This window comes from Vidua chalybeata, chromosome 8, assembly GCF_026979565.1.
Source record: "Vidua chalybeata isolate OUT-0048 chromosome 8, bVidCha1 merged haplotype, whole genome shotgun sequence".
NCBI classification, from domain to species: domain Eukaryota; kingdom Metazoa; phylum Chordata; class Aves; order Passeriformes; family Viduidae; genus Vidua; species Vidua chalybeata.
Genome location: NC_071537.1, coordinates 35,823,330 through 35,836,296, shown reverse-complemented (window position 1 = coordinate 35,836,296; position 12,967 = coordinate 35,823,330).

Below are 12,967 nucleotides of genomic sequence, written 5' to 3'. Positions count from 1 at the left end.
AATTGCAGTTTTTTATCGTAGAAACATCACTTGAGTGTGGTGTGTGGCTGTTGTGGGCCTCCCTCTTCTTCCCCTTTGTATCAAAAGGCCAGGGGAATTTCAAACAACTGGAAAGAACAAAACCCCCAGCTCTGAATTCTGCCCGAGATCAAGTTTGTATCTAGTGAGAGATTTTACAAGACTCTTGAAAACAGAGTAGAAAAGCCTTTTTATAATGGAAATGCTGAAGGACCAAGAACTGCAGTCATGCTAAGAGCTGTCGCTGCAGTATTCTTTCCTTTGTATCCTACTGAAAATTCCACTTAATTCTCCATTTGTCATTCTTCTCTGTAAAGACAGTAATATATAGATTATAGAATTCAGGTTTTTTTTTCTGCAGCCTACCTTCTAGTTTCAGAATTTTGGCTTTAATTCCTCGTGTTCTCAGTAACTTTGATCACTGATTTGACTTTCCAGCTTTAGCTGGGGACACTTTAGACAGAAGCTTCAGAAAGTTCAACTGAAAAAACATTGATTCCGTGGCTTAACTTTATCATGGAAGCTTTATGTTTTCAAGAGTATTATCCCAAGAGTACGAACGCATTGATTTTGAACACAAGTGTAATGAATGATGGTTACAAAACCCCATTACTCAAACTTATTAGAGCACAAACAACAGCTTGCTACAAACCATGTATAATCAGAGTTTTTCTCAGAGATTTTGACCAAGAAAACAGACAAAACCACTGGATACAGCAGTCTCCAAAGAAAAAGTGTAGGTCCTCGCTCTGATACAGACAGAAGTCAAGTTTGACCATGTGTAGATTCCTAAAAAGAGTCACTTCTGAGGCACTTAAGAACAAACAGAGCTGCCCTACTGCTTTTACTCTTGGTTGTATCCATGAATAGCATCTGCCGGGGAAACAAGATTGACTCCAGAACTTCAGCTGGCTCTGTACAGATCAGTCCTCAGCAGCAGAACTGCTCCTGGCTCAGCAGAATGACGATGGTAGAAGGAATTCCAGGCAGAGGAAAGGAAACTGAAAAGGAAAGGAAACCCAAAGCCCTGGAGATGAGCTGCCAGGCCAGGGTGGATCTGTGGCTCAGGGCAGGGCATCCTGCCCAGCCTGAGCCCCCAGCTGGGAGACAGGAGAAAGTCAGCACCGTGCAAGCTGCAAAAGCTAAGCTGGATAATGCAGCCCCAATTATTTTCTGTATACCAAGAGGAATCTGTAATGAACCTCTAAATAATTCCTGAACTAGTAACCACTGAGCTGTCCTGAATGAGACTGGGGAAATGCCATTCCATTACCACCTAAGCACTGCACACTCATCTACAGCACTGCTTTGGATGTGATGGGGGGCAAAAACCTGGACGATATCTACAAAATTTCATATCAATGTTTTGGGGCACAGAGGAAAAATCATGGATGTCTGCTTAACTCCATCAGGAAATGCTCTGTGTGTGTGTCTGCAAGGCTCAACTTGCAGAAAGAAAACTTATTGATCACTAATCTTTAATAGGCATCAGTCTTTGACATCCACTTTCTCAGGGGTTTAATTTCAAGAAGCATCAGCTCACATCAACTTTCACAAAAACACCACAGAATCCATCATTTCCCTAACTGCTAAGTAAGAGCAATGTTCAGGAGAGTCAAACGTGCTCTAAGGCAAGAGCAAACACCCATCAGAAATGCCATGAAAGAAGGAAGGGAAAGGCCAACTAATGAATACCCAACATGCAGCTGCAGCAGAAGGGACAGGGAGAAGGTGGAGAAGTGAGAGGGACAACAAAAAGCTCATCCTGATTAAGCAACCGTATGACAAAGGAAAAAACCTGCACTAGATGGGCGTGGTTTTTTCATGATTAAATGCTAAATAATGGTAAGTATTTGGCAGAAATACAGGCTGTGTGAGAACACAGCATTTACAGTACTACTACAGCAGCTTTCAGTTTCTCAAGGTTAGCAGATTCATTAAATCAGTGATTTTATACAGGTGGAATTTTCTTTTTTGTAATTCAGTATTACGTAAGGCAGAACTGTCTTGTCCTAATACAGAGGTAAAGCCAAAGGTCCTCCTGAATATGCACTGTATGGAAATGAAAACCAGGGACTTTGGGTTATGAAAAGAAGCCATATGACTAAAGAGTGAATCCATGTTCCAAAACGCCCACACAGACAAGAGCTTCTGATGAGAAAAATGATCTCTGCAAAGCTAAACTGCACAGATTATTTCCATGAGAAGTTAGAATCTTGCAGATTATACAATATTTACTGTGCTGGGATTAAAAAAAAAAAACAAACAAATCCAACCTTTTATATTTTCACAGTATGAATAATTACTTGATTGTTCAATGTAAATTATATAAAAATCACTAATTACTTAATTGAACAATTGCCTTCTTTTAGAATTCACATAGGCAATGATGTTTGCTTGGTTTCCCCAGGACTGTTTCTCCCTTGCTGCTGGCGAGTTTTGGGTACCTTCAAAATGAGGTGCCACCACCTGTGTGTGCCAGCAAAGCAGTTGTGGCTTACCTTGGCACTGGAATCCTTGCTTCCCAAATCCCCTGCATAAAGAAGGAAAAAAAGTGTTTGGTTTTAATTTCTACTCAATGGTCTCTAAAAACATAAAATTCATATTAAATTACTAAATTAAATTCATTCATTAAATTCATATTAAATTACTTCAGGTTTTGCTGCAACAGAGTTTCAAATACACAACACAGACCAGCCCACCCATTTCAAAGCAGAGAGCAATAGCTGCCACCAGCTATGTAATTTCAGCTTCTGGCAACCATTTTTTAATTCTTGTTATTTTACAAGCTATTTTAGATCTACAGTTATCATCATCTGTGATTGCTGCATAATATTTCAACTGATTTCATGCCACATGTATATTTAGCAGCCACATAAAATAGTCCAAGTTCCAGCAAAGGCACGTAAAACAAACCAGACTTGGGGCTTCATCCGGATTTTGGGATTACAAGCTGCTGTTGTGAGGCTCAGCTAGAGTCCAGCCGTTTGCTGGATGGAAAGCAAGCAGGTGAAAAGTTTTGCTTGTTTCAACATAAATGAGAAGCCAGGCCCCTGATTTTCATACTGATTATTCTCCAGCTTCCTTGCTTCATTTCCATAATGAAATACAAGTGTGTGTGTAACACTTCTGCAATGAAATACAAGAAATAAATTACTCTCATCATACAGCACACCCCTGTCAAAAATCTAAATTGCCCTAAATCCTTAAAAATCACTAGAAATTAACCCCAAAATAAAAAGTTTAATCTCTAACTAACAAAAAACCCCCAAAACCAAATAACACTAAAGAAACGCCACCATAGAACCAACTACCAGCAAAAAAACACACTACACTCTTTTCATTAACAATTCTTATCAGATCACAAAAATGAAACAGAAATAAAAAACAACCATATAGAAACCCACACAGCAAATCACAAAAGCCACTAAAAAAATAAATCCAACCAACTTACTAAACTCCAAACCGTACAACAGACACTGACTGTTACTAAAAAAAAAAATAACCAAAACTCTACCTCTACACTAGCTCATGAAGAGCAACCAATACTCTATAAAACTAACTAAAAAAAAAACCCACCAACCTAATTAACCATATTAAAAAAACCTAAACCACCAAGAAATAAAAAATCACTACCAAAACTACCTTAAAAAATCCACTATATAAATACCCATGTTCCCAAAATAAAACTAATAAAAAACAACCAAATACATCAAACTACAAAAAAACACTTACATTAAAAACAATACAAAAATTATTCCTAACACAATGAACCCATAATGCCTCAACCATCAAAACAAAAATACCACCTAGAAATAATCAGGATGCCAAAAGATAAATGTAACCGTAAACAATATCTCCCAAAGGATCTGTAACCATAAAACATACACTACAGTCAAACAAACCAAAGAAATAAAATCCCTATAATAAACTATAATGCAGATAACAATATTTTTAAAACCTCACTAATTAACTACAGGACACTACCTGAAACCCACCAAAACAAACACTACATACGCTAATAAGAGCCACCAGAACAGAATTTAAAACCTACCCTCGACTTCATGCTACGACCCATAAAAGACATTGTGAACCTTAAAAAGCATGTCCTTTAAAAACATAATACACCATCAAAAAATAATCCAACAACAAAACTCAATCCAAATAAACCCTTGCCATCAGCACCTGAACCAAGAACCATAACATTCAAGAAGCACACCATGTCCCTTAGCATACACCAGCTACGAACAAAATAAAACGATACAACCAATTCCTGAGAACCACCTCCAAAGCGCTACACCAAGGACCTTCGGAAAATGAAAAGCCGCGCTGCCGGCACCGGGCGGAGCGCGGCTCCCGGCAGGAAAGCGGCTCCTGCGGCAGGCAGAGGCGGCGCCGCGCCGGGAGCCCCCCGCCCGCTCCCCCTGCCCGGCGGGGCCGGCACCGGGCCCAGGGGGGCCCGGCGGCGCCCGAGCCCCGCGCCCGGAGCGGACGGGGCGGCCGGCACCGGCCGGCACCGGCGCAGCGCCCGCGCCGCCTCTCCCGCCCGCCGGCCCGGCAAAGCTCCCCTCGGCTCCGCACGCCTCGCTCCGGCGCGGCTCCGGCAGTCCCGCGCCAGCCCGGCCGCGCCCAAGTCCCCTTCCACCTCGGCAGCTCCCCAGGCAACGCCAGCAGCTCCCGCACCACAGCCTTGGCTGCCGGGCCAGGGGCAGGAGAAGCGCCCTCCAATGCAGCGGGGCACACCCCGATTTCAACCCTTCAAACGCTGCGAGTGCTGCAGCCTCCTTCAATTGAGCTCCCGAAACTGACGCCACACTCAGGTGCTCACCTCACTTCAACAAGGGCAAATAAATGTGTTCTCCCCTTCAACTTCATTCCCTATAAGAGCAGAAAAGAACGGACTTCCGTCAAATGATAGTAAAAGGGGGATTTTTACCGCAATCCAAACCCTTTACAAGGACGGACAACACGTCCCCTACAAACTACCCCCTCCATTTAAACCTCAGGATGATGAAAATGGGGGGGCTACCCTCAAGTCAAAACCCAGCATACGACAATAACATTCTTCACCTTCCATTTAAAATAGAACACAGGGATTCCCTGCCACCCCGGGATACCCCTAACACCCTGGAAAAGGCAGGTTTTCCTTCAATCAATACCCTCAAAACCACAACTGAACGGGGATCCCTCCCAGTTCAAACACAGACAATAATGGAAGAGAAGTTGCTTCCCTCATTTTGAATTTCTTTTGTCTTAATAAACCCTAGTTTGTTTGGGTTTTTTTGTTTTTGTTTTGTGGCTTTTTTTTTTTTTTTTTGGTTTTTTTTGGGGGGTTTTAGTGGGTCTGTTTGTTTTATTTTTTCAGGGAGCAATGGGGAGGGATTGGCAAAACAAAATTTAAAAGGGAAAGGAGAAAAGTCCCCGCTATAAAGGCTCACCTGTTTGGCTGCTGTTTTCCGGCACAAAGGTTTGTCCCTCGGCACCTCCTTTAAGCAATGTTTCACGTATCCAAGTGATCCCCCAGACCCTTTCTGAACCTCTCACCATCCTTCCATGAGACAACCCCGGGAGCGCCCCCCCCCAAACTCCTCTTCTCCAACAGCTCCATGCAAGAGTGAGCCGAGGCAAACCCCCTAAAACAGCCGCCGGCAGGAGCCGCCCCCTCATCATCCTCACAGCTCACACCTGGGGCTGCTCTGAGCCCTCATCATCCTCACAGCTCACACCTGGGGCTGCTCTGAGCCCTCATCATCCTCACAGCTCACACCTGGGGCTGCTCTGAGCCTTCATCATCCTCACAGCTCACACCTGGCGCTGTTGGAGAGTGGCAACAGCGCCTCTCCCTGTCCAGCACACAGCCCACTTCTCACAGACACACACCAAGCAGAAATCCACTAGGGGTGTTGGCTTTTCTTAGTCCGTCTGGTTAGACAATTAAAACACGCACATGCATTGAGGGTCATTGAGGGAAAGCTTTCCAGTGGAGAAAATAGTCATTTTGGAAGCACACTTTGATACACCTTCAGAAAAAGCAGAATCAGCACCAATGCCTAAGACCCCTGCTGAGGAACCCAGCCCTCCTTGGGACACCCACAGCAGCAGACCTCGAAAAAGGAGGGGAAAAGTCAAGCTTGGAGTGGAAAAAGAGAACATAAGTACACTAGCCTTTCAAAATGCCTGCACACAGCAATAGTGGGAACCAGTCACATTTCTCCTTTCCTTGCTTTCTGTGATGACATAAAAATGAAGTAAAAACACGTTAAACAAAAGGCAGAGCGAGGATTTTACAGGTCTTCATTTTGGCATTGTGTTGGCATCATTTGGATGACAAACGCCTCTTACGGGACTGCGACACGTTTTGGGGACTGGCAGAGAATGGAGGCAGAAGGTGCCAGAGCGCCCTTTCTATTCCCTTCAGCCCCTGCAGCTGTTCTGATGGTTTCAGGGCACTTGCTTGGTTCATTCCTAGATCAAAACGTTATGGCATTATTTTCAAAACTACTACCCATGCCCAGTCAGAGTTTCCTACATTCCTGGATACAAATGAGTGGATAGAGAGAGGGTTTCTTTCCAAATGAATTTAGCAATACTTTCCTATTTTTACCTGCGGGGACTGCTGGGCTCCTGGACGGTTTGGATGGGTGGTGGTGAAGGATCTGTGAAGCCCAGTCTTTAGAGCATATGGTTTATTGTAAAGGATGAAGGGCCCTGCTTAGAGTTGCTAGCCGCAACTCGTGGCAGGCCCAGGGAGAGCGGGGGGAGAGAGAGAGAGAGAGAGAGGGTGCCAGGTGGGCGTCCCAGCAGGAAGGTCCAAGCGAGAGCGTCCGGTCCCTCGGCCACACCTTATCAGGGGGCTTCAAGGTGGGCTGGGACAGGACTTGGGCCAATGGGGTTACAGATACCTGATACTTCAGGGGAGGGTTACAGGTATGGGATGAACCACACATTGGGGGGTGAGACAGGACATTCCATTTGACCTTTTAGATCATCAGAAAGGGGGATTGCTTTCAGCTTGGCTATATTATTGTTTTCGAGATGCTCAGTGATTAAGGTTTGGTATTTCAAACCTTGTTTTCATCTCAATATCTGTATCTTCTGACTCTTTTGCCAGGCCATCATATTTATAGGGCCTTGCTATTTCATCTTCCCCAACATCTCCCCCGTTCTGATGAACAACTAAGATGTTAGATACTGTCTTACTCATTATGTTCTGCACACACTGAAGTATACAGGGTACTGCTACTAAAACTACAATTATCACTATCAGAATAATCAAACCTATTTTACAGAGTTCCTTTAGCCAGGGTGCAAAGCTCCAACCATCAAACAAATTGTCTAGCCAGGATGGATAGACAGATGGTATCAGAGTCTGAAGACTTGGCTAAAGCAACCCAGACATTCGTCTTTGGTTGACTTACAGGTAAAGCTTCACTCAAGAACTAAAACAAAAGAACAAAAGCAATATGCACGCGCGCAAACGATAAAACTTCATTCTTTTCTTGAGCTGTTCCTGGCAGATCACTTTCCCCTGATGATTCAGCGCAGCTCAGGTCTGGGTGCTTGCTTCTTGGTTTGTACTTGTGGAAGTACTGGCTGATGTGAGGGTGTCAGCGGGCTTTGATGTGTGGTAGGGCTTCACGTTCTTTGCTGGGACCTTAGATGCAGGGCAGGTAGGATTTCAGTAAGTTTTTGGTCTCGTGCTTCTGCTTGTGCCGCCTGTGCTTTTGCTTGTGCTACCTGTGCTGTAAGAACCCTTTCAATTTTCTCTCCTAGAGTTTCTCCAAGTTCATTTACTCAAACTGTTGCTACATGCTGTGGGCTCCCAATTTTGCTGCAGGCATCAATCATTTCAGGCACTGTAGGTCTTTCTTTTCCCAGGGCTTTGATGACTCTCTTGCATTCCGCGTTTGCGTTATTTTCAGTGATGTCCCGTATCACTATTGGACGGGCTATATCATCGCCACATTGTCTCTCTGCTGCTTGGATCACCCGGTCCACAAATGAGGTGAATGGTTCAGATGACTCTTGACTAATTAGATTGTAGGCTTTTTCAAAAGTTCCTGCAGGCTGAACTTGCAAAAAAGCTTTGCGAGCCATCTTTTTGATGTCATCTAACACCATTCTGGGTAAATTCACTTGATTTTCATTCTGGTCATCAGGTGGGTCACCTATTAGCTTAGACAGGGTGAGGGCACGAAGGTCTGCATCAGTACATTGTCTATAAGTGTTTAGTACCCCTGTAAGCAGTCTCTTCCATTTAAGTTCCCATAGTATATACTGTGAGTCTGTAAGAATTATACCAGCAAGATTTTTACAGTCATTTGGTGTGAGTGTATGTCCTTCCAGGGTACTTTTCAGCAGTTGTCTAAAATATGGAGAGGAGATACCATTGTCCTTTATTGCTTTTCGCCATTCTTTCACCTCATGAGATGGGATAGCTGTCCAAGTTCTGGGCCCACCGGCTTGCTGGCTGAATATCACAGGCAGTGCTATAGGGTTTAGGCTTTCCTCTTTGCAAATGTCACGTGTGATTTCATGCCAGTCTGTCAGTTGAAGATTATCAAAACTTTTCTGGGGATTTTCTGAATTTGCAATTGATGCTGGTGACTTTTCAGCATTAAGAGGGTTGGCATTTGGAAATGCAATACAGTTCTCTATGTGTCCTGTATTTGTCAAAGTGGCTGTCACATTCGACCCTCCCCCTTCTCGTTGCAAGGTTTGTGTGCTTGGTTGTAGTCCAGTCCTGCTTGGGTCAGGTGCAGGATGCGGTGGCAGCGGCAGGGACGCGGTGGGAGGAGGCACGGTACCCGGTGGCAATGGAGGCAGGTGAAGGGTGGCTGGAGGCTGCGGCTGCGCAGGAACTGCTGGTGGCTGTAGCGTTGGGGTTTCCAGAGGCTGTGCGAGGCGCGCTGCAGTGGGGGCTAATTGTGATGAGGCTGTAGCAGACTCCGGCTGGGGTGGTGGTGTGGGCGGAGACACTTGTAGATGCAGTAAACCCGGAAGTTGTGGCGGCACGGGCTGGTGTCCTGCGGCTGGAATTGGGAGCGGCGGTGCTGGCGTGGGAGGGCACAGTGATGTCGGCTGGCGGTAGACTGCAGCATGGAGCGTGTGGGAACCGGGAGGCTGGGTCAAAGGCGCGGCGGAGGCGGCGTGGGGGGGCGGCGGTGTCGCGGTGTGAGGCAGGACTTCCGAGGGTCGCAGGGACTGCGCATGCGGGGGGCGTGTCTGTCACGGGGTCCGCGTGGTGAGGCATCATGGCGGCCGCTTCGGGCAGCGCAGCAGGGACCGTGTCTGTGGCCACAGAAGGGAACGCCAGGGCGTCGCCGCCCGCAGGGGGTGGCAGCGCTGTGGCGTGAAGCCCCGGAGCGCCACTGTGCGATGGGGGCGGGTCGGGCCGCGGCGGTGCTGCGGCGCTCCGAGCCGGCAGCGGCGCCGCAGGCAGGGGTGCACTGGGGGGTGCAGGGGCAGAGGGCTGGGCTGCTGTTGCGATCCCGGTGGTGGCCGTGGTCCCCGGCGTAGCTGCAGCGGTGGCAGGAACGGGAGGGCTGGCGAGGGATCGCCACGGAGCGGGGACAGGGCGCGGAGGGCTAGCCGGCGTCTGTGCCGCGGAGCTCAGCTGCTGGTAGCTCGCAAGCTGGGCTGGGGCCAGGGCCGGGCGGTTGGGGAGGCACGGGACCGTTGCACTGGGGATGTCGGAGGGGGGTGGTGACAACAGTGGGGGAGCCACAGCGTGGGAGGCACGGGGCAGCTTGGTGGGCTGGACCGCTCCGTCCCGTGGCACAAAGGACGCTGTCGTGGTCAGCACGGTAGATCCGGAATCGGCAAAAGGCACCGGCGGCAAAGAAGCGGCGAATGCCTGCGGGATGTCAGGCAGTGCCAGCGCCGCAGCAGCGAGGGGAACCTGCGCTGCTTGCAAAAGCGTGGTCGCGTGGCTCTGCAGGAGGCCGGCGATGGTGGCGGCTACGGACGCACAGCACATGGCTGGGGGAGCGGTGGGACTCGCGGGGGGGAGGGGGGGTACAGCCGGGGCCGTGGGGGAAGGGGGGGGCGGGGCCGGTGCAGTGCCAGCAGCGGGAGGTGTTACCGCGATCACATTGCTGGGCAGGCTTGCTGGGGCGGAGGCGGAGGAGGGGCCCGACATGATGGTTCCGGAGCGGGGGGGGGCGAACCGCGACACCCGGAACGGCAGGGGTGAACGGAACGGAGGGTGCGGGGATGAAGGGAGCGGCGGGAGGGGCTGCGGGGTCCGGTGGGGGGGCTGGGGCAACGGGTGCCACGACCGCGAGGGTGGGGGGAGGGGCCGCGGGCGCCGCAGCCGCGTGGCGTGGGGGGGAGGGGGGGGGGGCGTGCCCCGCTGCGGACTCGTGGCAGCGTGGAGGGGACTCGCAGGGACAGCATGGCCAGGCTGAGCGGCTGCCGCGGGCTTGTGCTGTGCAGCAAACAGCTCAACTAAGGCTCTGCATGCCGGGAGGAGGTGAACGCCAGTCAAATCCCGGCGTGAAATATCATTAAAGAGTCTATTTCCAACTGAGTCCCAAAAGTCTCTGGTAAAGACGGCTGAACGGTCCGCATTCGGGAAATTTAACTAGAGTCCATTCTAAAAGGTTTTTTAGCTCTTGCTTAGGTAAAGTACTGTTACTGCAGCATAAAGAATGCTTAAGTTCCTTATAGAGATCCCGATCAGGGGCAGAGTGGGATTGTCCCATTTTTACACCAGTGTAGCTCACCTCGATATCACAGGGGCAGGGTCCTCATTTAGAACTCCAACGTGGGGGGCTGGCCAGGCACTCCAGTCGGCGCTCAGGACTCTGCTTGAGGTCCCCCTCAGAGCTCCGGTTTCAGGCGTTGCTCAGGAACGTCTTTCCGTGCTCGGGGCCTCCAGACTCCACTCAGAGCTTCAGTGCGGGCAGTGCAGAGCAGTGCTCGCCTGTGCTTGGTGCACGTGGCAGGGTGCCACGGCGAGGTTCCTCAGAGAGCTCTAGGTAGCTGCCGTGCAGCAGCGGCCGCCTATGCTCGAGGATTGCCAGGCGAATTCCTCCGAGAGCTGCAGGTACTCGCTACGTGGTAACGAATCCCCGTGCTCGAGGATTGCCTCGGCAAAGTTATAGAGCTCCGGCTTTCACGCTGCCCAGCAACGATACGCCGTGCTCACAACACCGATTAGGAGGCTTCAACTGGTTATTTAGTTACCGTGCATGGAGAAGTCTCCCACAGGTAGAAAAGCTGAAGAGGTCTTCAGACACGTGGGGTTGCCGGTCTGTGGGGGTCGGTCATCCGCGTTGGGCGCCAATCTGCGGGGACTGCTGGACTCCAGGACGGTTTGGATGGGTGGTGACGAAGGATCTCTGAAGCCCGGTCTTTAGAGCATATGGTTTATTGTAAAGGATGAAGGGCCCTGCTTGGAGTTGCTAGCCGCAACTCCAAGCAGGCCCAGGGAGAGCAGGGGGACAGAGAGAGAGAGAGAGAGAGAGGGTGCCAGGTGGGCGTCCCAGCAGGAAAGTCCAAGAGAGAGCGTCTGGTCTGTCGGCCACACCTTATCAGGGGGCTTCAAGGTGGGCTGGGACAGGACTTGGGCCAATGGGGTTACAGATACCTGATACTTCAGGGGAGAGTTACAGGTATGGGATGAACCACACATTGGGGGGTGAGAGAAAACATTCCATTTGACCTTAGGATCTATCAGAAAGGGGGGATTGCATTATTGTTTTCGAGATGCTCAGTGATTCAGGTTTGGTATTTCAAACCTTGTTTTCATCTCGATATCTGTATTCTCTGATTCTTTTGCCAGGCCATCATATTTATAGGGCCTTGCTATTTCATCTTCCCCAACACTGGCCACTTTTCTTTCCCAGGGAAAAGGACCGGTCTGTGATTGCAGGGGCCTGTGGCCCTGAGTGGCCGGACACCTCCAAAAATCCAAACGATCGAAGATGTGTCGCAGACCCAAGCTGCCCCCACCTCAAACCTGTGCTGCCCTGACAGTCCCAAGGGAACCCTACAAACTGACCCTAACCCTAACCCCTAACCCTAACCCCTTACCCCAACCTCTAACCGCAACCCTAACCCAACCCTAACCGCAACCCTAACCCCTGCCCCCTAACCCTGAACGCAGCTCCTTAGCTCTACAAAATGGCGGCATCCGTGTGGTCATGTGACAGGGAGCAAGATGGTGGCGCCCATCGGGTCACGTGATGGGGAGCAAGATGGCGGTGTCTACATGGTGGGGGTGATGTGGGTAGTGGGTATTGTAATGTGGCAGGTGGAGCACTAATTAGGGGTTGTATAGGTATATATAAAAAAGAAGAAAAACTATATGTCCGGTGCAGCAGTAGAAAGTTTCAGGCTCCCGGGGAGTAAATTCTTTTTTTTTTTAATAATTATTTAAAGTTTGTTTTTTGTTTTACTCCCAGGGAGCCTGAAAGTTTCTACTGCTGCTTTTTGAAAGCTAGAAAGGGAAACAAAGTTAGAAATGAAAAGATGGAAAGAAAGAAAAAGACAGACTTAAGAGACTACTTAAGAGACTACTTAAGAGACGAAAAGAAATAGGAAAAGAATGGCAAAGAGTAAAAAATGAGAAGGGTTACAGTGAAAAAGAAAGAGGGTGAGAGTGAAAAAGAGGACAAAAGAATAGAGAAAAAAAAGAAGAGAAGCTGGAGAGAAAAAGAAATAAAGAGTAAAAGCATCAACTAGAGAGAAAAATAAATAGAAATAGTGAAACAGAGAAACAGAAGAAAAGACATACAGGGAAATAGAGAAGCAGAGAGAGAGAGAGTTAGAAACAGTGAGAAACAGAAACAAAGTTAGGGACGGACAGAAATGATGTGACAGAAAGAAAACTAAGAGAAGAAGCAAAGGAAGAAATACAGTGGGGAAAAAAAAACCACACCAAAAAAACACAGGAGCCAAAGGGGGAGGGGGAGGGAGCGGGGGGCATCATTATTAGGGTTGA